We start from the raw sequence: 19,224 nt of genomic DNA on the forward strand, positions 1-19,224 counted from the left end.
ATTCAGCTTAGAATGGCCGTTGACAGCAGCTGTTCAATTTGAACCTTCTTTTACTATCTTATAGAGAAACTAACACAATTTTCAGGTTCAAAAAGGTCAACGGAACTTGGGATTCCCAGCCAGTCTCCCATGCTGGTACTTGCCAAGCCTTAAGCTGCATTGCTGCTGCGATCTGACGAGAGCAGGCACATTCAGCTTAGAATGGCCGTTGATAGCAGCTGTTCAATTTGAACCTTCTTTTACTATCTCATAGAGAAACTAACACAATTTTCAGGTTCAAAAAGGTCAACGGAACTTGGGATTCCCAGCCAGTCTCCCATGCTGTTACTTGCCAAGCCTTAAGCTGCATTGCTGCTGCGATCTGACGAGAGCAGGCACATTCAGCTTAGAATGGCCGTTGACAGCAGCTGTTCAGTTTGAACCTTCTTTTACTATCTCATAGAGAAACTAACACAATTTTCAGGTTCAAAAAGGTCAACAGAACTTGGGATTCCCAGCCAGCCTCCCATGCTGGTACTTGCCAAGCCTTAAGCTGCATTGATGCTGCGATCTGACGAGAGCAGGCACATTCAGCTTAGAATGGCAGTTGACAGCAGCTGTTCAGTTTGAACCTTCTTTTACTATCTCATAGAGAAACTAACACAATTTTCAGGTTCAAAAAGGTCAACGGAACTTGGGATTCCCAGCCAGTCTCCCATGCTGGTACTTGCCAAGCCTTAAGCTGCATTGCTGCTGCGATCTGACGAGAGCAGGCACATTCAGCTTAGAATGGCCATTGACAGCAGCTGTTCAGTTTGAACCTTCTTTTACTATCTCATAGAGAAACTAACACAATTTTCAGGTTCAAAAATGTCAACAGAACTTGGGATTCCCAGCCAGTCTCCCATGCTGGTACTTGCCAAGCCTTAAGCTGCATTGCTGCTGCGATCTGACGAGAGCAGGCACATTCAGCTTAGAATGGCCGTTGACAGCAGCTGTTCAATTTGATCCTTCTTTTACCATCTTTGACAGAGAAACTAACAATTTTCAGGTTCAAAAAGGTCAACGGAACTTGGGATTCCCAGCCAGTCTCCCATGCTGGTACTTGCCAAGCCTTAAGCTGCATTGCTGCTGCGATCTGACGAGAGCAGGCACATTCAGCTTAGAATGGCCGTTGACAGTAGCTGTTCAATTTGAACCTTCTTTTACTATCTCATAGAGAAACTAACACAATTTTCAGGTTCAAAAAGGTCAACGGAACATGGGATTCGCAGCCAGTCTCCCATGCTGGTACTTGCCAAGCCTTAAGCTGCATTGCTGCTGCGATCTGACGAGAGCAGGCACATTCAGCTTAGAATGGCTGTTGACAGCAGCTGTTCAGTTTGAACCTTCTTTTACTATCTCATAGAGAAACTAACACAATTTTCAGGTTCAAAAAGGTCAACGGAACTTGGGATTCCCAGCCAGTCTCCCATGCTGGTACTTGCCAAGCCTTAAGCTGCATTGCTGCTGCGATCTGACGAGAGCAGGCACATTCAGCTTAGAATGGCCGTTGACAGCAGCTGTTCAATTTGAACCTTCTTTTACCATCTTTGACAGAGAAACTAACAATTTTCAGGTTCAAAAAGGTCAACGGAACTTGGGATTCCCAGCCAGTCTCCCATGCTGGTACTTGCCAAGCCTTAAGCTGCATTGCTGCTGCGATCTGACGAGAGCAGGCACATTCAGCTTAGAATGGCCGTTGACAGCAGCTGTTCAATTTGAACCTTCTTTTACTATCTCATAGAGAAACTAACACAATTTTCAGGTTCAAAAAGGTCAACGGAACTTGGGATTCCCAGCCAGTCTCCCATGCTGGTACTTGCCAAGCCTTAAGCTGCATTGCTGCTGCGATCTGACGAGAGCAGGCACATTCAGCTTAGAATGGCCGTTGACAGCAGCTGTTCAGTTTGAACCTTCTTTTACTATCTCATAGAGAAACTAACCCAATTTTCAGGTTCAAAAAGGTCAACAGAACTTGGGATTCCCAGCCAGTCTCCCATGCTGGTACTTGCCAAGCCATAAGCTGCATTGCTGCTGCGATCTGACGAGAGCACGCACATTCAGCTTAGAATGGCCGTTGACAGCAGCTGTTCAATTTGAACCTTCTTTTACCATCTTTGACAGAGAAACTAACAATTTTCAGGTTCAAAAAGGTCAACGGAACTTGGGATTCCCTGCCAGTCTCCCATGCTGGTACTTGCCAAGCCTTAAGCTGCATTGCTGCTGCAATCTGACGAGAGCAGGCACATTCAGCTTAGAATGGCCGTTAACAGCAGCTGTTCAATTTGAACCTTCTTTTACTATCTCATAGAGAAACTAACACAATTTTCAGGTTCAAAAAGGTCATCGGAACTTGGGATTCCCAGCCAGTCTCCCATGCTGGTACTTGCCAAGCCTTAAGCTGCATTGCTGCTGCGAACTGACGAGAGCAGGCACATTCAGCTTAGAATGGCTGTTGACAGCAGCTGTTCAATTTGAACCTTCTTTTACTATCTCATAGAGAAACTAACACAATTTTCAGGTTCAAAAAGGTCAACAGAACTTGGGATTCCCAGCCAGTCTCCCATGCTGGTACTTGCCAAGCCTTAAGCTGCATTGCTGCTGCGATCTGACGAGAGCAGGCACATTCAGCTTAGAATGGCTGTTGACAGCAGCTGTTCAATTTGAACCTTCTTTTACTATCTCATAGAAAAACTAACACAATTTTCAGGTTCAAAAAGGTCAACAGAACTTGGGATTCCCAGCCAGTCTCCCATGCTGGTACTTGCCAAGCCTTAAGCTGCTGCGATCTGACGAGAGCAGGCACATTCAGCTTAGAATGGCCGTTGACAGCAGCTGTTCAATTTGAACCTTCTTTTACTATCTCATAGAAAAACTAACACAATTTTCAGGTTCAAAAAGGTCAACAGAACTTGGGATTCCCAGCCAGTCTCCCATGCTGGTACTGGCCAAGCCTTAAGCTGCATTGCTGCTGCGATCTGACGAGAGCAGGCACATTCAGCTTAGAATGGCCGTTGACAGCAGCTGTTCAATTTGAACCTTCTTTTACCATCTTTGACAGAGAAACTAACAATTTTCAGGTTCAAAAAGGTCAACGGAACTTAGGATTCCCAGCCAGTCTCCCATGCTGGTACTTGCCAAGCCTTAAGCTGCATTGCTGCTGCGAACTGACGAGAGCAGGCACATTCAGCTTAGAATGGCCGTTGATAGCAGCTGTTCAATTTGAACCTTCTTTTACTATCTCATAGAGAAACTAACACAATTTTCAGGTTCAAAAAGGTCAACGGAACTTGGGATTCCCAGCCAGTCTCCCATGCTGGTACTTGCCAAGCCTTAAGCTGCTGCGATCTGACGAGAGCAGGCACATTCAGCTTAGAATGGCCGTTGACAGCAGCTGTTCAATTTGAACCTTCTTTTACTATCTCATAGAAAAACTAACACAATTTTCAGGTTCAAAAAGGTCAACAGAACTTGGGATTCCCAGCCAGTCTCCTATGCTGGTACTTGCCAAGCCTTAAGCTGCATTGCTGCTGCGATCTAACGAGAGCAGGCACATTCAGCTTAGAATGGCCGTTGACAGCAGCTGTTCAATTTGAACCTTCTTTTACCATCTTTGACAGAGAAACTAACAATTTTCAGGTTCAAAAAGGTCAACGGAACTTGGGATTCCCAGCCAGTCTCCCATGCTGGTACTTGCCAAGCCTTAAGCTGCATTGCTGCTGCGATCTGACGAGAGCAGGCACATTCAGCTTAGAATGGCCGTTGACAGCAGCTGTTCAATTTGAACCTTCTTTTACTATCTCATAGAGAAACTAACACAATTTTCAGGTTCAAAAAGGTCAACGGAACTTGGGATTCCCAGCCAGTCTCCCATGCTGGTACTTGCCAAGCCTTAAGCTGCATTGATGCTGCGATCTGACGAGAGCAGGCACATTCAGCTTAGAATGGCCGTTGACAGCAGCTGTTCAGTTTGAACCTTCTTTTACTATCTCATAGAGAAACTAACACAATTTTCATGTTAAAAATATCAACGGAACTTGGGATTCCCAGCCAGTCTCCCATGCTGGTACTTGCCAAGCCTTAAGCTGCATTGCTGCTGCGATCTGACGAGAGCAGGCACATTCAGCTTAGAATGGCCGTTGACAGCAGCTGTTCAATTTGAACCTTCTTTTACCATCTTTGACAGAAAAACTAACAATTTTCAGGTTCAAAAAGGTCAACGGAACTTGGGATTCCCTGCCAGTCTCCCATGCTGGTACTTGCCAAGCCTTAAGCTGCATTGCTGCTGCAATCTGACGAGAGCAGGCACATTCAGCTTAGAATGGCCGTTAACAGCAGCTGTTCAATTTGAACCTTCTTTTACTATCTCATAGAGAAACTAACACAATTTTCAGGTTCAAAAAGGTCATCGGAACTTGGGATTCCCAGCCAGTCTCCCATGCTGGTACTTGCCAAGCCTTAAGCTGCATTGCTGCTGCGAACTGACGAGAGCAGGCACATTCAGCTTAGAATGGCTGTTGACAGCAGCTGTTCAATTTGAACCTTCTTTTACTATCTCATAGAGAAACTAACACAATTTTCAGGTTCAAAAAGGTCAACAGAACTTGGGATTCCCAGCCAGTCTCCCATGCTGGTACTTGCCAAGCCTTAAGCTGCATTGCTGCTGCGATCTGACGAGAGCAGGCACATTCAGCTTAGAATGGCTGTTGACAGCAGCTGTTCAATTTGAACCTTCTTTTACTATCTCATAGAAAAACTAACACAATTTTCAGGTTCAAAAAGGTCAACAGAACTTGGGATTCCCAGCCAGTCTCCCATGCTGGTACTTGCCAAGCCTTAAGCTGCTGCGATCTGACGAGAGCAGGCACATTCAGCTTAGAATGGCCGTTGACAGCAGCTGTTCAATTTGAACCTTCTTTTACTATCTCATAGAAAAACTAACACAATTTTCAGGTTCAAAAAGGTCAACAGAACTTGGGATTCCCAGCCAGTCTCCCATGCTGGTACTGGCCAAGCCTTAAGCTGCATTGCTGCTGCGATCTGACGAGAGCAGGCACATTCAGCTTAGAATGGCCGTTGACAGCAGCTGTTCAATTTGAACCTTCTTTTACCATCTTTGACAGAGAAACTAACAATTTTCAGGTTCAAAAAGGTCAACGGAACTTAGGATTCCCAGCCAGTCTCCCATGCTGGTACTTGCCAAGCCTTAAGCTGCATTGCTGCTGCGAACTGACGAGAGCAGGCACATTCAGCTTAGAATGGCCGTTGATAGCAGCTGTTCAATTTGAACCTTCTTTTACTATCTCATAGAGAAACTAACACAATTTTCAGGTTCAAAAAGGTCAACGGAACTTGGGATTCCCAGCCAGTCTCCCATGCTGGTACTTGCCAAGCCTTAAGCTGCTGCGATCTGACGAGAGCAGGCACATTCAGCTTAGAATGGCCGTTGACAGCAGCTGTTCAATTTGAACCTTCTTTTACTATCTCATAGAAAAACTAACACAATTTTCAGGTTCAAAAAGGTCAACAGAACTTGGGATTCCCAGCCAGTCTCCTATGCTGGTACTTGCCAAGCCTTAAGCTGCATTGCTGCTGCGATCTAACGAGAGCAGGCACATTCAGCTTAGAATGGCCGTTGACAGCAGCTGTTCAATTTGAACCTTCTTTTACCATCTTTGACAGAGAAACTAACAATTTTCAGGTTCAAAAAGGTCAACGGAACTTGGGATTCCCAGCCAGTCTCCCATGCTGGTACTTGCCAAGCCTTAAGCTGCATTGCTGCTGCGATCTGACGAGAGCAGGCACATTCAGCTTAGAATGGCCGATGACAGCAGCTGCCTAATTTCTACTTTCTTTTACTATCTCATAGAGAAACTAACACAATTTTCAGGTTCAAAAAGCTCAACGGAACTTGGGATTCCCAGCCAGTCTCCCATGCTGGTACTTGCCAAGCCTTAAGCTGCATTGCTGCTGCGATCTGACGAGAGCAGGCACATTCAGCTTAGAATGGCCGTTGACAGCAGCTGTTCAATTTGAACCTTCTTTTACTATCTCATAGAGAAACTAACACAATTTTCAGGTTCAAAAAGGTCAACGGAACTTGGGATTCCCAGCCAGTCTCCCATGCTGGTACTTGCCAAGCCTTAAGCTGCATTGATGCTGCGATCTGACGAGAGCAGGCACATTCAGCTTAGAATGGCCGTTGACAGCAGCTGTTCAGTTTGAACCTTCTTTTACTATCTCATAGAGAAACTAACACAATTTTCAGGTTAAAAATATCAACGGAACTTGGGATTCCCAGCCAGTCTCCCATGCTGGTACTTGCCAAGCCTTAAGCTGCATTGCTGCTGCGATCTGACGAGAGCAGGCACATTCAGCTTAGAATGGCCGTTGACAGCAGCTGTTCAGTTTGAACCTTCTTTTACTATCTCATAGAGAAACTAACCCAATTTTCAGGTTCAAAAAGGTCAACGGAACTTGGGATTCCCAGCCAGTCTCCCATGCTGGTACTTGCCAAGCCTTAAGCTGCATTGCTGCTGCGATCTGACGAGAGCAGGCACATTCAGCTTAGAATGGCCGTTGACAGCAGCTGTTCAGTTTGAACCTTCTTTTACTATCTCATAGAGAAACTAACACAATTTTCAGGTTCAAAAAGGTCAACGGAACTTGGGATTCCCAGCCAGTCTCCCATGCTGGTACTTGCCAAGCCTTAAGCTGCAATGCTGCTGCGATCTGACGAGAGCACGCACATTCAGCTTAGAATGGCCGTTGACAGCAGCTGTTCAATTTGAACCTTCTTTTACTATCTCATAGAGAAACTAACACAATTTTCAGGTTCAAAAAGGTCAACAGAACTTGGGATTCCCAGCCAGTCTCCCATACTGGTACTTGCCAAGCCTTAAGCTGCATTGCTGCTGCGATCTGACGAGAGCACGCACATTCAGCTTAGAATGGCCGTTGACAGCAGCTTTTCAATTTGAACCTTCTTTTACTATCTCATAGAGAAACTAACACAATTTTCAGGTTCAAAAAGGTCAACAGAACTTGGGATTCCCAGCCAGTCTCCCATACTGGTACTTGCCAAGCCTTAAGCTGCATTGCTGCTGCGATCTGACGAGAGCAGGCACATTCAGCTTAGAATGGCCGTTGACAGCAGCTGTTCAATTTGAACCTTCTTTTACCATCTTTGACAGAGAAACTAACAATTTTCAGGTTCAAAAAGGTCAACGGAACTTGGGATTCCCAGCCAGTCTCCCATGCTGGTACTTGCCAAGCCTTAAGCTGCATTGCTGCTGCGATCTGACGAGAGCAGGCACATTCAGCTTAGAATGGCCGTTGACAGCAGCTGTTCAATTTGAACCTTCTTTTACTATCTCATAGAGAAACTAACACAATTTTCAGGTTCAAAAAGGTCAACGGAACTTGGGATTCCCAGCCAGTCTCCCATGCTGGTACTTGCCAAGCCTTAAGCTGCATTGCTGCTGCGATCTGACGAGAGCAGGCACATTCAGCTTAGAATGGCCGTTGACAGCAGCTGTTCAGTTTGAACCTTCTTTTACTATCTCATAGAGAAACTAACCCAATTTTCAGGTTCAAAAAGGTCAACAGAACTTGGGATTCCCAGCCAGTCTCCCATGCTGGTACTTGCCAAGCCATAAGCTGCATTGCTGCTGCGATCTGACGAGAGCACGCACATTCAGCTTAGAATGGCCGTTGACAGCAGCTGTTCAATTTGAACCTTCTTTTACCATCTTTGACAGAGAAACTAACAATTTTCAGGTTCAAAAAGGTCAACGGAACTTGGGATTCCCTGCCAGTCTCCCATGCTGGTACTTGCCAAGCCTTAAGCTGCATTGCTGCTGCAATCTGACGAGAGCAGGCACATTCAGCTTAGAATGGCCGTTAACAGCAGCTGTTCAATTTGAACCTTCTTTTACTATCTCATAGAGAAACTAACACAATTTTCAGGTTCAAAAAGGTCATCGGAACTTGGGATTCCCAGCCAGTCTCCCATGCTGGTACTTGCCAAGCCTTAAGCTGCATTGCTGCTGCGAACTGACGAGAGCAGGCACATTCAGCTTAGAATGGCTGTTGACAGCAGCTGTTCAATTTGAACCTTCTTTTACTATCTCATAGAGAAACTAACACAATTTTCAGGTTCAAAAAGGTCAACAGAACTTGGGATTCCCAGCCAGTCTCCCATGCTGGTACTTGCCAAGCCTTAAGCTGCATTGCTGCTGCGATCTGACGAGAGCAGGCACATTCAGCTTAGAATGGCTGTTGACAGCAGCTGTTCAATTTGAACCTTCTTTTACTATCTCATAGAAAAACTAACACAATTTTCAGGTTCAAAAAGGTCAACAGAACTTGGGATTCCCAGCCAGTCTCCCATGCTGGTACTTGCCAAGCCTTAAGCTGCTGCGATCTGACGAGAGCAGGCACATTCAGCTTAGAATGGCCGTTGACAGCAGCTGTTCAATTTGAACCTTCTTTTACTATCTCATAGAAAAACTAACACAATTTTCAGGTTCAAAAAGGTCAACAGAACTTGGGATTCCCAGCCAGTCTCCCATGCTGGTACTGGCCAAGCCTTAAGCTGCATTGCTGCTGCGATCTGACGAGAGCAGGCACATTCAGCTTAGAATGGCCGTTGACAGCAGCTGTTCAATTTGAACCTTCTTTTACCATCTTTGACAGAGAAACTAACAATTTTCAGGTTCAAAAAGGTCAACGGAACTTAGGATTCCCAGCCAGTCTCCCATGCTGGTACTTGCCAAGCCTTAAGCTGCATTGCTGCTGCGAACTGACGAGAGCAGGCACATTCAGCTTAGAATGGCCGTTGATAGCAGCTGTTCAATTTGAACCTTCTTTTACTATCTCATAGAGAAACTAACACAATTTTCAGGTTCAAAAAGGTCAACGGAACTTGGGATTCCCAGCCAGTCTCCCATGCTGGTACTTGCCAAGCCTTAAGCTGCTGCGATCTGACGAGAGCAGGCACATTTAGCTTAGAATGGCCGTTGACAGCAGCTGTTCAATTTGAACCTTCTTTTACTATCTCATAGAAAAACTAACACAATTTTCAGGTTCAAAAAGGTCAACAGAACTTGGGATTCCCAGCCAGTCTCCTATGCTGGTACTTGCCAAGCCTTAAGCTGCATTGCTGCTGCGATCTAACGAGAGCAGGCACATTCAGCTTAGAATGGCCGTTGACAGCAGCTGTTCAATTTGAACCTTCTTTTACCATCTTTGACAGAGAAACTAACAATTTTCAGGTTCAAAAAGGTCAACGGAACTTGGGATTCCCAGCCAGTCTCCCATGCTGGTACTTGCCAAGCCTTAAGCTGCATTGCTGCTGCGATCTGACGAGAGCAGGCACATTCAGCTTAGAATGGCCGTTGACAGCAGCTGTTCAATTTGAACCTTCTTTTACTATCTCATAGAGAAACTAACACAATTTTCAGGTTCAAAAAGGTCAACGGAACTTGGGATTCCCAGCCAGTCTCCCATGCTGGTACTTGCCAAGCCTTAAGCTGCATTGATGCTGCGATCTGACGAGAGCAGGCACATTCAGCTTAGAATGGCCGTTGACAGCAGCTGTTCAGTTTGAACCTTCTTTTACTATCTCATAGAGAAACTAACACAATTTTCATGTTAAAAATATCAACGGAACTTGGGATTCCCAGCCAGTCTCCCATGCTGGTACTTGCCAAGCCTTAAGCTGCATTGCTGCTGCGATCTGACGAGAGCAGGCACATTCAGCTTAGAATGGCCGTTGACAGCAGCTGTTCAATTTGAACCTTCTTTTACCATCTTTGACAGAGAAACTAACAATTTTCAGGTTCAAAAAGGTCAACGGAACTTGGGATTCCCTGCCAGTCTCCCATGCTGGTACTTGCCAAGCCTTAAGCTGCATTGCTGCTGCAATCTGACGAGAGCAGGCACATTCAGCTTAGAATGGCCGTTAACAGCAGCTGTTCAATTTGAACCTTCTTTTACTATCTCATAGAGAAACTAACACAATTTTCAGGTTCAAAAAGGTCATCGGAACTTGGGATTCCCAGCCAGTCTCCCATGCTGGTACTTGCCAAGCCTTAAGCTGCATTGCTGCTGCGAACTGACGAGAGCAGGCACATTCAGCTTAGAATGGCTGTTGACAGCAGCTGTTCAATTTGAACCTTCTTTTACTATCTCATAGAGAAACTAACACAATTTTCAGGTTCAAAAAGGTCAACAGAACTTGGGATTCCCAGCCAGTCTCCCATGCTGGTACTTGCCAAGCCTTAAGCTGCATTGCTGCTGCGATCTGACGAGAGCAGGCACATTCAGCTTAGAATGGCTGTTGACAGCAGCTGTTCAATTTGAACCTTCTTTTACTATCTCATAGAAAAACTAACACAATTTTCAGGTTCAAAAAGGTCAACAGAACTTGGGATTCCCAGCCAGTCTCCCATGCTGGTACTTGCCAAGCCTTAAGCTGCTGCGATCTGACGAGAGCAGGCACATTCAGCTTAGAATGGCCGTTGACAGCAGCTGTTCAATTTGAACCTTCTTTTACTATCTCATAGAAAAACTAACACAATTTTCAGGTTCAAAAAGGTCAACAGAACTTGGGATTCCCAGCCAGTCTCCCATGCTGGTACTGGCCAAGCCTTAAGCTGCATTGCTGCTGCGATCTGACGAGAGCAGGCACATTCAGCTTAGAATGGCCGTTGACAGCAGCTGTTCAATTTGAACCTTCTTTTACCATCTTTGACAGAGAAACTAACAATTTTCAGGTTCAAAAAGGTCAACGGAACTTAGGATTCCCAGCCAGTCTCCCATGCTGGTACTTGCCAAGCCTTAAGCTGCATTGCTGCTGCGAACTGACGAGAGCAGGCACATTCAGCTTAGAATGGCCGTTGATAGCAGCTGTTCAATTTGAACCTTCTTTTACTATCTCATAGAGAAACTAACACAATTTTCAGGTTCAAAAAGGTCAACGGAACTTGGGATTCCCAGCCAGTCTCCCATGCTGGTACTTGCCAAGCCTTAAGCTGCTGCGATCTGACGAGAGCAGGCACATTCAGCTTAGAATGGCCGTTGACAGCAGCTGTTCAATTTGAACCTTCTTTTACTATCTCATAGAAAAACTAACACAATTTTCAGGTTCAAAAAGGTCAACAGAACTTGGGATTCCCAGCCAGTCTCCTATGCTGGTACTTGCCAAGCCTTAAGCTGCATTGCTGCTGCGATCTAACGAGAGCAGGCACATTCAGCTTAGAATGGCCGTTGACAGCAGCTGTTCAATTTGAACCTTCTTTTACCATCTTTGACAGAGAAACTAACAATTTTCAGGTTCAAAAAGGTCAACGGAACTTGGGATTCCCAGCCAGTCTCCCATGCTGGTACTTGCCAAGCCTTAAGCTGCATTGCTGCTGCGATCTGACGAGAGCAGGCACATTCAGCTTAGAATGGCCGATGACAGCAGCTGCCTAATTTCTACTTTCTTTTACTATCTCATAGAGAAACTAACACAATTTTCAGGTTCAAAAAGCTCAACGGAACTTGGGATTCCCAGCCAGTCTCCCATGCTGGTACTTGCCAAGCCTTAAGCTGCATTGCTGCTGCGATCTGACGAGAGCAGGCACATTCAGCTTAGAATGGCCGTTGACAGCAGCTGTTCAATTTGAACCTTCTTTTACTATCTCATAGAGAAACTAACACAATTTTCAGGTTCAAAAAGGTCAACGGAACTTGGGATTCCCAGCCAGTCTCCCATGCTGGTACTTGGCAAGCCTTAAGCTGCATTGATGCTGCGATCTGACGAGAGCAGGCACATTCAGCTTAGAATGGCCGTTGACAGCAGCTGTTCAGTTTGAACCTTCTTTTACTATCTCATAGAGAAACTAACACAATTTTCAGGTTAAAAATATCAACGGAACTTGGGATTCCCAGCCAGTCTCCCATGCTGGTACTTGCCAAGCCTTAAGCTGCATTGCTGCTGCGATCTGTCGAGAGCAGGCACATTCAGCTTAGAATGGCCGTTGACAGCAGCTGTTCAGTTTGAACCTTCTTTTACTATCTCATAGAGAAACTAACCCAATTTTCAGGTTCAAAAAGGTCAACGGAACTTGGGATTCCCAGCCAGTCTCCCATGCTGGTACTTGCCAAGCCTTAAGCTGCATTGCTGCTGCGATCTGACGAGAGCAGGCACATTCAGCTTAGAATGGCCGTTGACAGCAGCTGTTCAGTTTGAACCTTCTTTTACTATCTCATAGAGAAACTAACACAATTTTCAGGTTCAAAAAGGTCAACGGAACTTGGGATTCCCAGCCAGTCTCCCATGCTGGTACTTGCCAAGCCTTAAGCTGCAATGCTGCTGCGATCTGACGAGAGCACGCACATTCAGCTTAGAATGGCCGTTGACAGCAGCTGTTCAATTTGAACCTTCTTTTACTATCTCATAGAGAAACTAACACAATTTTCAGGTTCAAAAAGGTCAACAGAACTTGGGATTCCCAGCCAGTCTCCCATACTGGTACTTGCCAAGCCTTAAGCTGCATTGCTGCTGCGATCTGACGAGAGCACGCACATTCAGCTTAGAATGGCCGTTGACAGCAGCTTTTCAATTTGAACCTTCTTTTACTATCTCATAGAGAAACTAACACAATTTTCAGGTTCAAAAAGGTCAACAGAACTTGGGATTCCCAGCCAGTCTCCCATACTGGTACTTGCCAAGCCTTAAGCTGCATTGCTGCTGCGATCTGACGAGAGCAGGCACATTCAGCTTAGAATGGCCGTTGACAGCAGCTGTTCAATTTGAACCTTCTTTTACTATCTCATAGAAAAACTAACACAATTTTCAGGTTCAAAAAGGTCAACAGAACTTGGGATTTCCAGCCAGTCTCCCATGCTGGTACTTGCCAAGCCTTAAGCTGCATTGCTGCTGCGATCTGACGAGAGCAGGCACATTCAGCTTAGAATGGCCATTGACAGCAGCTGTTCAATTTGAACCTTCTTTTACTATCTCATAGAGAAACTAACACAATTTTCAGGTTCAAAAAGGTCAACAGAACTTGGGATTCCCAGCCAGTCTCCCATACTGGTACTTGCCAAGCCTTAAGCTGCATTGCTGCTGCGATCTGACGAGAGCACGCACATTCAGCTTAGAATGGCCGTTGACAGCAGCTTTTCAATTTGAACCTTCTTTTACTATCTCATAGAGAAACTAACACAATTTTCAGGTTCAAAAAGGTCAACAGAACTTGGGATTCCCAGCCAGTCTCCCATACTGGTACTTGCCAAGCCTTAAGCTGCATTGCTGCTGCGATCTGACGAGAGCAGGCACATTCAGCTTAGAATGGCCGTTGACAGCAGCTGTTCAATTTGAACCTTCTTTTACTATCTCATAGAAAAACTAACACAATTTTCAGGTTCAAAAAGGTCAACAGAACTTGGGATTTCCAGCCAGTCTCCCATGCTGGTACTTGCCAAGCCTTAAGCTGCATTGCTGCTGCGATCTGACGAGAGCAGGCACATTCAGCTTAGAATGGCCGTTGACAGCAGCTGTTCAATTTGAACCTTCTTTTACTATCTCATAGAGAAACTAACACAATTTTCAGGTTCAAAAAGGTCAACGGAACTTGGGATTCCCAGCCAGTCTCCCATGCTGGTACTTGCCAAGCCTTAAGCTGCATTGCTGCTGCGATCTGACGAGAGCAGGCACATTCAGCTTAGAATGGCTGTTGACAGCAGCTGTTCAATTTGAACCTTCTTTTACTATCTCATAGAGAAACTAACACAATTTTCAGGTTCAAAAAGGTCAACGGAACTTGGGATTCCCAGCCAGTCTCCCATGCTGGTACTTGCCAAGCCTTAAACTGCATTGCTGCAGCGATCTGACGAGAGCAGGCACATTCAGCTTAGAATGGCCGTTGACAGCAGCTGTTCAGTTTGAACCTTCTTTTACCATCTTTGACAGAGAAACTAACAATTTTCAGGTTCAAAAAGGTCAACGGAACTTGGGATTCCCAGCCAGTCTCCCATGCTGGTACTTGCCAAGCCTTAAGCTGCATTGCTGCTGCGATCTGACGAGAGCAGGCACATTCAGCTTAGAATGGCCATTGACAGCAGCTGTTCAATTTGAACCTTCTTTTACTATCTCATAGAGAAACTAACACAATTTTCAGGTTCAAAAAGGTCAACAGAACTTGGGATTCCCAGCCAGTCTCCCATACTGGTACTTGCCAAGCCTTAAGCTGCATTGCTGCTGCGATCTGACGAGAGCACGCACATTCAGCTTAGAATGGCCGTTGACAGCAGCTTTTCAATTTGAACCTTCTTTTACTATCTCATAGAGAAACTAACACAATTTTCAGGTTCAAAAAGGTCAACAGAACTTGGGATTCCCAGCCAGTCTCCCATACTGGTACTTGCCAAGCCTTAAGCTGCATTGCTGCTGCGATCTGACGAGAGCAGGCACATTCAGCTTAGAATGGCCGTTGACAGCAGCTGTTCAATTTGAACCTTCTTTTACTATCTCATAGAAAAACTAACACAATTTTCAGGTTCAAAAAGGTCAACAGAACTTGGGATTTCCAGCCAGTCTCCCATGCTGGTACTTGCCAAGCCTTAAGCTGCATTGCTGCTGCGATCTGACGAGAGCAGGCACATTCAGCTTAGAATGGCCGTTGACAGCAGCTGTTCAATTTGAACCTTCTTTTACTATCTCATAGAGAAACTAACACAATTTTCAGGTTCAAAAAGGTCAACGGAACTTGGGATTCCCAGCCAGTCTCCCATGCTGGTACTTGCCAAGCCTTAAGCTGCATTGCTGCTGCGATCTGACGAGAGCAGGCACATTCAGCTTAGAATGGCCGTTGACAGCAGCTGTTCAGTTTGAACCTTCTTTTACTATCTCATAGAGAAACTAACACAATTTTCAGGTTCAAAAAGGTCAACGGAACTTGGGATTCCCAGCCAGTCTCCCATGCTGGTACTTGCCAAGCCTTAAGCTGCAATGCTGCTGCGATCTGACGAGAGCACGCACATTCAGCTTAGAATGGCCGTTGACAGCAGCTGTTCAATTTGAACCTTCTTTTACTATCTCATAGAGAAACTAACACAATTTTCAGGTTCAAAAAGGTCAACAGAACTTGGGATTCCCAGCCAGTCTCCCATACTGGTACTTGCCAAGCCTTAAGCTGCATTGCTGCTGCGATCTGACGAGAGCACGCACATTCAGCTTAGAATGGCCGTTGACAGCAGCTTTTCAATTTGAACCTTCTTTTACTATCTCATAGAGAAACTAACACAATTTTCAGGTTCAAAAAGGTCAACGGAACTTGGGATTCCCAGCCAGTCTCCCATGCTGGTACTTGCCAAGCCTTAAGCTGCATTGCTGCTGCGATCTGACGAGAGCAGGCACATTCAGCTTAGAATGGCTGTTGACAGCAGCTGTTCAATTTGAACCTTCTTTTACTATCTCATAGAAAAACTAACACAATTTTCAGGTTCAAAAAGGTCAACAGAACTTGGGATTCCCAGCCAGTCTCCCATGCTGGTACTTGCCAAGCCTTAAGCTGCTGCGATCTGACGAGAGCAGGCACATTCAGCTTAGAATGGCCGTTGACAGCAGCTGTTCAATTTGAACCTTCTTTTACTATCTCATAGAAAAACTAACACAATTTTCAGGTTCAAAAAGGTCAACAGAACTTGGGATTCCCAGCCAGTCTCCCATGCTGGTACTGGCCAAGCCTTAAGCTGCATTGCTGCTGCGATCTGACGAGAGCAGGCACATTCAGCTTAGAATGGCCGTTGACAGCAGCTGTTCAATTTGAACCTTCTTTTACCATCTTTGACAGAGAAACTAACAATTTTCAGGTTCAAAAAGGTCAACGGAACTTAGGATTCCCAGCCAGTCTCCCATGCTGGTACTTGCCAAGCCTTAAGCTGCATTGCTGCTGCGAACTGACGAGAGCAGGCACATTCAGCTTAGAATGGCCGTTGATAGCAGCTGTTCAATTTGAACCTTCTTTTACTATCTCATAGAGAAACTAACACAATTTTCAGGTTCAAAAAGGTCAACGGAACTTGGGATTCCCAGCCAGTCTCCCATGCTGGTACTTGCCAAGCCTTAAGCTGCTGCGATCTGACGAGAGCAGGCACATTCAGCTTAGAATGGCCGTTGACAGCAGCTGTTCAATTTGAACCTTCTTTTACTATCTCATAGAAAAACTAACACAATTTTCAGGTTCAAAAAGGTCAACAGAACTTGGGATTCCCAGCCAGTCTCCTATGCTGGTACTTGCCAAGCCTTAAGCTGCATTGCTGCTGCGATCTAACGAGAGCAGGCACATTCAGCTTAGAATGGCCGTTGACAGCAGCTGTTCAATTTGAACCTTCTTTTACCATCTTTGACAGAGAAACTAACAATTTTCAGGTTCAAAAAGGTCAACGGAACTTGGGATTCCCAGCCAGTCTCCCATGCTGGTACTTGCCAAGCCTTAAGCTGCATTGCTGCTGCGATCTGACGAGAGCAGGCACATTCAGCTTAGAATGGCCGTTGACAGCAGCTGTTCAATTTGAACCTTCTTTTACTATCTCATAGAGAAACTAACACAATTTTCAGGTTCAAAAAGGTCAACGGAACTTGGGATTCCCAGCCAGTCTCCCATGCTGGTACTTGCCAAGCCTTAAGCTGCATTGATGCTGCGATCTGACGAGAGCAGGCACATTCAGCTTAGAATGGCCGTTGACAGCAGCTGTTCAGTTTGAACCTTCTTTTACTATCTCATAGAGAAACTAACACAATTTTCATGTTAAAAATATCAACGGAACTTGGGATTCCCAGCCAGTCTCCCATGCTGGTACTTGCCAAGCCTTAAGCTGCATTGCTGCTGCGATCTGACGAGAGCAGGCACATTCAGCTTAGAATGGCCGTTGACAGCAGCTGTTCAATTTGAACCTTCTTTTACCATCTTTGACAGAGAAACTAACAATTTTCAGGTTCAAAAAGGTCAACGGAACTTGGGATTCCCTGCCAGTCTCCCATGCTGGTACTTGCCAAGCCTTAAGCTGCATTGCTGCTGCAATCTGACGAGAGCAGGCACATTCAGCTTAGAATGGCCGTTAACAGCAGCTGTTCAATTTGAACCTTCTTTTACTATCTCATAGAGAAACTAACACAATTTTCAGGTTCAAAAAGGTCATCGGAACTTGGGATTCCCAGCCAGTCTCCCATGCTGGTACTTGCCAAGCCTTAAGCTGCATTGCTGCTGCGAACTGACGAGAGCAGGCACATTCAGCTTAGAATGGCTGTTGACAGCAGCTGTTCAATTTGAACCTTCTTTTACTATCTCATAGAGAAACTAACACAATTTTCAGGTTCAAAAAGGTCAACAGAACTTGGGATTCCCAGCCAGTCTCCCATGCTGGTACTTGCCAAGCCTTAAGCTGCATTGCTGCTGCGATCTGACGAGAGCAGGCACATTCAGCTTAGAATGGCTGTTGACAGCAGCTGTTCAATTTGAACCTTCTTTTACTATCTCATAGAAAAACTAACACAATTTTCAGGTTCAAAAAGGTCAACAGAACTTGGGATTCCCAGCCAGTCTCCCATGCTGGTACTTGCCAAGCCTTAAGCTGCTGCGATCTGACGAGAGCAGGCACATTCAGCTTAGAATGGCCGTTGACAGCAGCTGTTCAATTTGAACCTTCTTTTACTATCTCATAGAAAAACTAACACAATTTTCAGGTTCAAAAAGGTCAACAGAACTTGGGATTCCCAGCCAGTCTCCCATGCTGGTACTGGCCAAGCCTTAAGCTGCATTGCTGCTGCGATCTGACGAGAGCAGGCACATTCAGCTTAGAATGGCCGTTGACAGCAGCTGTTCAATTTGAACCTTCTTTTACCATCTTTGACAGAGAAACTAACAATTTTCAGGTTCAAAAAGGTCAACGGAACTTAGGATTCCCAGCCAGTCTCCCATGCTGGTACTTGCCAAGCCTTAAGCTGCATTGCTGCTGCGAACTGACGAGAGCAGGCACATTCAGCTTAGAATGGCCGTTGATAGCAGCTGTTCAATTTGAACCTTCTTTTACTATCTCATAGAGAAACTAACACAATTTTCAGGTTCAAAAAGGTCAACGGAACTTGGGATTCCCAGCCAGTCTCCCATGCTGGTACTTGCCAAGCCTTAAGCTGCTGCGATCTGACGAGAGCAGGCACATTCAGCTTAGAATGGCCGTTGACAGCAGCTGTTCAATTTGAACCTTCTTTTACTATCTCATAGAAAAACTAACACAATTTTCAGGTTCAAAAAGGTCAACAGAACTTGGGATTCCCAGCCAGTCTCCTATGCTGGTACTTGCCAAGCCTTAAGCTGCATTGCTGCTGCGATCTAACGAGAGCAGGCACATTCAGCTTAGAATGGCCGTTGACAGCAGCTGTTCAATTTGAACCTTCTTTTACCATCTTTGACAGAGAAACTAACAATTTTCAGGTTCAAAAAGGTCAACGGAACTTGGGATTCCCAGCCAGTCTCCCATGCTGGTACTTGCCAAGCCTTAAGCTGCATTGCTGCTGCGATCTGACGAGAGCAGGCACATTCAGCTTAGAATGGCCGATGACAGCAGCTGCCTAATTTCTACTTTCTTTTACTATCTCATAGAGAAACTAACACAATTTTCAGGTTCAAAAAGCTCAACGGAACTTGGGATTCCCAGCCAGTCTCCCATGCTGGTACTTGCCAAGCCTTAAGCTGCATTGCTGCTGCGATCTGACGAGAGCAGGCACATTCAGCTTAGAATGGCCGTTGACAGCAGCTGTTCAATTTGAACCTTCTTTTACTATCTCATAGAGAAACTAACACAATTTTCAGGTTCAAAAAGGTCAACGGAACTTGGGATTCCCAGCCAGTCTCCCATGCTGGTACTTGCCAAGCCTTAAGCTGCATTGATGCTGCGATCTGACGAGAGCAGGCACATTCAGCTTAGAATGGCCGTTGACAGCAGCTGTTCAGTTTGAACCTTCTTTTACTATCTCATAGAGAAACTAACACAATTTTCAGGTTAAAAATATCAACGGAACTTGGGATTCCCAGCCAGTCTCCCATGCTGGTACTTGCCAAGCCTTAAGCTGCATTGCTGCTGCGATCTGACGAGAGCAGGCACATTCAGCTTAGAATGGCCGTTGACAGCAGCTGTTCAGTTTGAACCTTC

At 45.4% G+C, this 19,224-nt stretch overlaps 77 pseudogenes; all 77 read right to left on the bottom strand.

Annotated features, from left to right (window-relative positions):
• Nucleotides 1-472: 472 nt before the first annotated feature.
• On the bottom strand, nucleotides 473-591 carry LOC140109472 (5S ribosomal RNA; annotated as a pseudogene).
• Nucleotides 592-661: 70 nt separating this feature from the next.
• Nucleotides 662-780, bottom strand: LOC140109134 (5S ribosomal RNA; annotated as a pseudogene).
• A 259-nt stretch (nucleotides 781-1,039) lies between these two features.
• On the bottom strand, nucleotides 1,040-1,158 carry LOC140108984 (5S ribosomal RNA; annotated as a pseudogene).
• Nucleotides 1,159-1,417: 259 nt separating this feature from the next.
• Nucleotides 1,418-1,536, bottom strand: LOC140108985 (5S ribosomal RNA; annotated as a pseudogene).
• A 70-nt stretch (nucleotides 1,537-1,606) lies between these two features.
• LOC140108986 (5S ribosomal RNA) lies at nucleotides 1,607-1,725 on the bottom strand (annotated as a pseudogene).
• A 70-nt stretch (nucleotides 1,726-1,795) lies between these two features.
• LOC140108987 (5S ribosomal RNA) lies at nucleotides 1,796-1,914 on the bottom strand (annotated as a pseudogene).
• A 70-nt stretch (nucleotides 1,915-1,984) lies between these two features.
• Nucleotides 1,985-2,103, bottom strand: LOC140109421 (5S ribosomal RNA; annotated as a pseudogene).
• Nucleotides 2,104-2,173: 70 nt separating this feature from the next.
• LOC140109410 (5S ribosomal RNA) lies at nucleotides 2,174-2,292 on the bottom strand (annotated as a pseudogene).
• Nucleotides 2,293-2,551: 259 nt separating this feature from the next.
• On the bottom strand, nucleotides 2,552-2,670 carry LOC140109103 (5S ribosomal RNA; annotated as a pseudogene).
• A 251-nt stretch (nucleotides 2,671-2,921) lies between these two features.
• LOC140109122 (5S ribosomal RNA) lies at nucleotides 2,922-3,040 on the bottom strand (annotated as a pseudogene).
• Nucleotides 3,041-3,110: 70 nt separating this feature from the next.
• LOC140108929 (5S ribosomal RNA) lies at nucleotides 3,111-3,229 on the bottom strand (annotated as a pseudogene).
• A 251-nt stretch (nucleotides 3,230-3,480) lies between these two features.
• On the bottom strand, nucleotides 3,481-3,599 carry LOC140109022 (5S ribosomal RNA; annotated as a pseudogene).
• A 70-nt stretch (nucleotides 3,600-3,669) lies between these two features.
• On the bottom strand, nucleotides 3,670-3,788 carry LOC140108988 (5S ribosomal RNA; annotated as a pseudogene).
• A 70-nt stretch (nucleotides 3,789-3,858) lies between these two features.
• LOC140109182 (5S ribosomal RNA) lies at nucleotides 3,859-3,977 on the bottom strand (annotated as a pseudogene).
• A 258-nt stretch (nucleotides 3,978-4,235) lies between these two features.
• Nucleotides 4,236-4,354, bottom strand: LOC140109411 (5S ribosomal RNA; annotated as a pseudogene).
• A 259-nt stretch (nucleotides 4,355-4,613) lies between these two features.
• Nucleotides 4,614-4,732, bottom strand: LOC140109105 (5S ribosomal RNA; annotated as a pseudogene).
• A 251-nt stretch (nucleotides 4,733-4,983) lies between these two features.
• LOC140109123 (5S ribosomal RNA) lies at nucleotides 4,984-5,102 on the bottom strand (annotated as a pseudogene).
• A 70-nt stretch (nucleotides 5,103-5,172) lies between these two features.
• On the bottom strand, nucleotides 5,173-5,291 carry LOC140108930 (5S ribosomal RNA; annotated as a pseudogene).
• Nucleotides 5,292-5,542: 251 nt separating this feature from the next.
• On the bottom strand, nucleotides 5,543-5,661 carry LOC140109023 (5S ribosomal RNA; annotated as a pseudogene).
• A 70-nt stretch (nucleotides 5,662-5,731) lies between these two features.
• Nucleotides 5,732-5,850, bottom strand: LOC140109209 (5S ribosomal RNA; annotated as a pseudogene).
• Nucleotides 5,851-5,920: 70 nt separating this feature from the next.
• On the bottom strand, nucleotides 5,921-6,039 carry LOC140109254 (5S ribosomal RNA; annotated as a pseudogene).
• A 70-nt stretch (nucleotides 6,040-6,109) lies between these two features.
• LOC140109183 (5S ribosomal RNA) lies at nucleotides 6,110-6,228 on the bottom strand (annotated as a pseudogene).
• A 258-nt stretch (nucleotides 6,229-6,486) lies between these two features.
• LOC140108989 (5S ribosomal RNA) lies at nucleotides 6,487-6,605 on the bottom strand (annotated as a pseudogene).
• A 70-nt stretch (nucleotides 6,606-6,675) lies between these two features.
• Nucleotides 6,676-6,794, bottom strand: LOC140109463 (5S ribosomal RNA; annotated as a pseudogene).
• Nucleotides 6,795-6,864: 70 nt separating this feature from the next.
• LOC140109264 (5S ribosomal RNA) lies at nucleotides 6,865-6,983 on the bottom strand (annotated as a pseudogene).
• A 70-nt stretch (nucleotides 6,984-7,053) lies between these two features.
• Nucleotides 7,054-7,172, bottom strand: LOC140109034 (5S ribosomal RNA; annotated as a pseudogene).
• Nucleotides 7,173-7,242: 70 nt separating this feature from the next.
• On the bottom strand, nucleotides 7,243-7,361 carry LOC140108991 (5S ribosomal RNA; annotated as a pseudogene).
• A 70-nt stretch (nucleotides 7,362-7,431) lies between these two features.
• LOC140108992 (5S ribosomal RNA) lies at nucleotides 7,432-7,550 on the bottom strand (annotated as a pseudogene).
• A 70-nt stretch (nucleotides 7,551-7,620) lies between these two features.
• On the bottom strand, nucleotides 7,621-7,739 carry LOC140109422 (5S ribosomal RNA; annotated as a pseudogene).
• A 70-nt stretch (nucleotides 7,740-7,809) lies between these two features.
• On the bottom strand, nucleotides 7,810-7,928 carry LOC140109412 (5S ribosomal RNA; annotated as a pseudogene).
• A 259-nt stretch (nucleotides 7,929-8,187) lies between these two features.
• LOC140109106 (5S ribosomal RNA) lies at nucleotides 8,188-8,306 on the bottom strand (annotated as a pseudogene).
• A 251-nt stretch (nucleotides 8,307-8,557) lies between these two features.
• Nucleotides 8,558-8,676, bottom strand: LOC140109124 (5S ribosomal RNA; annotated as a pseudogene).
• Nucleotides 8,677-8,746: 70 nt separating this feature from the next.
• Nucleotides 8,747-8,865, bottom strand: LOC140108932 (5S ribosomal RNA; annotated as a pseudogene).
• A 251-nt stretch (nucleotides 8,866-9,116) lies between these two features.
• LOC140109024 (5S ribosomal RNA) lies at nucleotides 9,117-9,235 on the bottom strand (annotated as a pseudogene).
• Nucleotides 9,236-9,305: 70 nt separating this feature from the next.
• Nucleotides 9,306-9,424, bottom strand: LOC140108994 (5S ribosomal RNA; annotated as a pseudogene).
• Nucleotides 9,425-9,494: 70 nt separating this feature from the next.
• On the bottom strand, nucleotides 9,495-9,613 carry LOC140109184 (5S ribosomal RNA; annotated as a pseudogene).
• Nucleotides 9,614-9,871: 258 nt separating this feature from the next.
• Nucleotides 9,872-9,990, bottom strand: LOC140109414 (5S ribosomal RNA; annotated as a pseudogene).
• Nucleotides 9,991-10,249: 259 nt separating this feature from the next.
• Nucleotides 10,250-10,368, bottom strand: LOC140109107 (5S ribosomal RNA; annotated as a pseudogene).
• Nucleotides 10,369-10,619: 251 nt separating this feature from the next.
• On the bottom strand, nucleotides 10,620-10,738 carry LOC140109127 (5S ribosomal RNA; annotated as a pseudogene).
• A 70-nt stretch (nucleotides 10,739-10,808) lies between these two features.
• Nucleotides 10,809-10,927, bottom strand: LOC140108933 (5S ribosomal RNA; annotated as a pseudogene).
• Nucleotides 10,928-11,178: 251 nt separating this feature from the next.
• On the bottom strand, nucleotides 11,179-11,297 carry LOC140109025 (5S ribosomal RNA; annotated as a pseudogene).
• A 70-nt stretch (nucleotides 11,298-11,367) lies between these two features.
• Nucleotides 11,368-11,486, bottom strand: LOC140109210 (5S ribosomal RNA; annotated as a pseudogene).
• A 70-nt stretch (nucleotides 11,487-11,556) lies between these two features.
• LOC140109255 (5S ribosomal RNA) lies at nucleotides 11,557-11,675 on the bottom strand (annotated as a pseudogene).
• A 70-nt stretch (nucleotides 11,676-11,745) lies between these two features.
• Nucleotides 11,746-11,864, bottom strand: LOC140109382 (5S ribosomal RNA; annotated as a pseudogene).
• A 258-nt stretch (nucleotides 11,865-12,122) lies between these two features.
• LOC140108995 (5S ribosomal RNA) lies at nucleotides 12,123-12,241 on the bottom strand (annotated as a pseudogene).
• A 70-nt stretch (nucleotides 12,242-12,311) lies between these two features.
• Nucleotides 12,312-12,430, bottom strand: LOC140109464 (5S ribosomal RNA; annotated as a pseudogene).
• A 70-nt stretch (nucleotides 12,431-12,500) lies between these two features.
• LOC140109265 (5S ribosomal RNA) lies at nucleotides 12,501-12,619 on the bottom strand (annotated as a pseudogene).
• Nucleotides 12,620-12,689: 70 nt separating this feature from the next.
• Nucleotides 12,690-12,808, bottom strand: LOC140109035 (5S ribosomal RNA; annotated as a pseudogene).
• A 70-nt stretch (nucleotides 12,809-12,878) lies between these two features.
• LOC140109379 (5S ribosomal RNA) lies at nucleotides 12,879-12,997 on the bottom strand (annotated as a pseudogene).
• Nucleotides 12,998-13,067: 70 nt separating this feature from the next.
• Nucleotides 13,068-13,186, bottom strand: LOC140109266 (5S ribosomal RNA; annotated as a pseudogene).
• A 70-nt stretch (nucleotides 13,187-13,256) lies between these two features.
• Nucleotides 13,257-13,375, bottom strand: LOC140109036 (5S ribosomal RNA; annotated as a pseudogene).
• Nucleotides 13,376-13,445: 70 nt separating this feature from the next.
• LOC140109311 (5S ribosomal RNA) lies at nucleotides 13,446-13,564 on the bottom strand (annotated as a pseudogene).
• Nucleotides 13,565-13,634: 70 nt separating this feature from the next.
• Nucleotides 13,635-13,753, bottom strand: LOC140109282 (5S ribosomal RNA; annotated as a pseudogene).
• Nucleotides 13,754-13,823: 70 nt separating this feature from the next.
• Nucleotides 13,824-13,942, bottom strand: LOC140109333 (5S ribosomal RNA; annotated as a pseudogene).
• Nucleotides 13,943-14,012: 70 nt separating this feature from the next.
• Nucleotides 14,013-14,131, bottom strand: LOC140109135 (5S ribosomal RNA; annotated as a pseudogene).
• A 70-nt stretch (nucleotides 14,132-14,201) lies between these two features.
• On the bottom strand, nucleotides 14,202-14,320 carry LOC140109267 (5S ribosomal RNA; annotated as a pseudogene).
• Nucleotides 14,321-14,390: 70 nt separating this feature from the next.
• On the bottom strand, nucleotides 14,391-14,509 carry LOC140109038 (5S ribosomal RNA; annotated as a pseudogene).
• Nucleotides 14,510-14,579: 70 nt separating this feature from the next.
• Nucleotides 14,580-14,698, bottom strand: LOC140109312 (5S ribosomal RNA; annotated as a pseudogene).
• A 70-nt stretch (nucleotides 14,699-14,768) lies between these two features.
• LOC140108996 (5S ribosomal RNA) lies at nucleotides 14,769-14,887 on the bottom strand (annotated as a pseudogene).
• A 70-nt stretch (nucleotides 14,888-14,957) lies between these two features.
• On the bottom strand, nucleotides 14,958-15,076 carry LOC140109465 (5S ribosomal RNA; annotated as a pseudogene).
• A 70-nt stretch (nucleotides 15,077-15,146) lies between these two features.
• On the bottom strand, nucleotides 15,147-15,265 carry LOC140109268 (5S ribosomal RNA; annotated as a pseudogene).
• Nucleotides 15,266-15,335: 70 nt separating this feature from the next.
• LOC140109283 (5S ribosomal RNA) lies at nucleotides 15,336-15,454 on the bottom strand (annotated as a pseudogene).
• Nucleotides 15,455-15,705: 251 nt separating this feature from the next.
• Nucleotides 15,706-15,824, bottom strand: LOC140109128 (5S ribosomal RNA; annotated as a pseudogene).
• A 70-nt stretch (nucleotides 15,825-15,894) lies between these two features.
• LOC140108934 (5S ribosomal RNA) lies at nucleotides 15,895-16,013 on the bottom strand (annotated as a pseudogene).
• A 251-nt stretch (nucleotides 16,014-16,264) lies between these two features.
• LOC140109028 (5S ribosomal RNA) lies at nucleotides 16,265-16,383 on the bottom strand (annotated as a pseudogene).
• A 70-nt stretch (nucleotides 16,384-16,453) lies between these two features.
• On the bottom strand, nucleotides 16,454-16,572 carry LOC140108997 (5S ribosomal RNA; annotated as a pseudogene).
• Nucleotides 16,573-16,642: 70 nt separating this feature from the next.
• Nucleotides 16,643-16,761, bottom strand: LOC140109185 (5S ribosomal RNA; annotated as a pseudogene).
• Nucleotides 16,762-16,830: 69 nt separating this feature from the next.
• Nucleotides 16,831-16,949, bottom strand: LOC140109221 (5S ribosomal RNA; annotated as a pseudogene).
• Nucleotides 16,950-17,019: 70 nt separating this feature from the next.
• Nucleotides 17,020-17,138, bottom strand: LOC140109415 (5S ribosomal RNA; annotated as a pseudogene).
• A 259-nt stretch (nucleotides 17,139-17,397) lies between these two features.
• Nucleotides 17,398-17,516, bottom strand: LOC140109108 (5S ribosomal RNA; annotated as a pseudogene).
• A 251-nt stretch (nucleotides 17,517-17,767) lies between these two features.
• LOC140109129 (5S ribosomal RNA) lies at nucleotides 17,768-17,886 on the bottom strand (annotated as a pseudogene).
• A 70-nt stretch (nucleotides 17,887-17,956) lies between these two features.
• Nucleotides 17,957-18,075, bottom strand: LOC140108935 (5S ribosomal RNA; annotated as a pseudogene).
• Nucleotides 18,076-18,326: 251 nt separating this feature from the next.
• On the bottom strand, nucleotides 18,327-18,445 carry LOC140109029 (5S ribosomal RNA; annotated as a pseudogene).
• A 70-nt stretch (nucleotides 18,446-18,515) lies between these two features.
• LOC140109212 (5S ribosomal RNA) lies at nucleotides 18,516-18,634 on the bottom strand (annotated as a pseudogene).
• Nucleotides 18,635-18,704: 70 nt separating this feature from the next.
• Nucleotides 18,705-18,823, bottom strand: LOC140109256 (5S ribosomal RNA; annotated as a pseudogene).
• Nucleotides 18,824-18,893: 70 nt separating this feature from the next.
• Nucleotides 18,894-19,012, bottom strand: LOC140109186 (5S ribosomal RNA; annotated as a pseudogene).
• Nucleotides 19,013-19,081: 69 nt separating this feature from the next.
• Nucleotides 19,082-19,200, bottom strand: LOC140109222 (5S ribosomal RNA; annotated as a pseudogene).
• Between the last annotated feature and the right edge of the window lie 24 nt (nucleotides 19,201-19,224).

Source organism: Engystomops pustulosus, unplaced genomic scaffold (assembly GCF_040894005.1).
Source record: "Engystomops pustulosus unplaced genomic scaffold, aEngPut4.maternal MAT_SCAFFOLD_200, whole genome shotgun sequence".
Taxonomy (NCBI): Eukaryota; Metazoa; Chordata; class Amphibia; order Anura; family Leptodactylidae; genus Engystomops; species Engystomops pustulosus.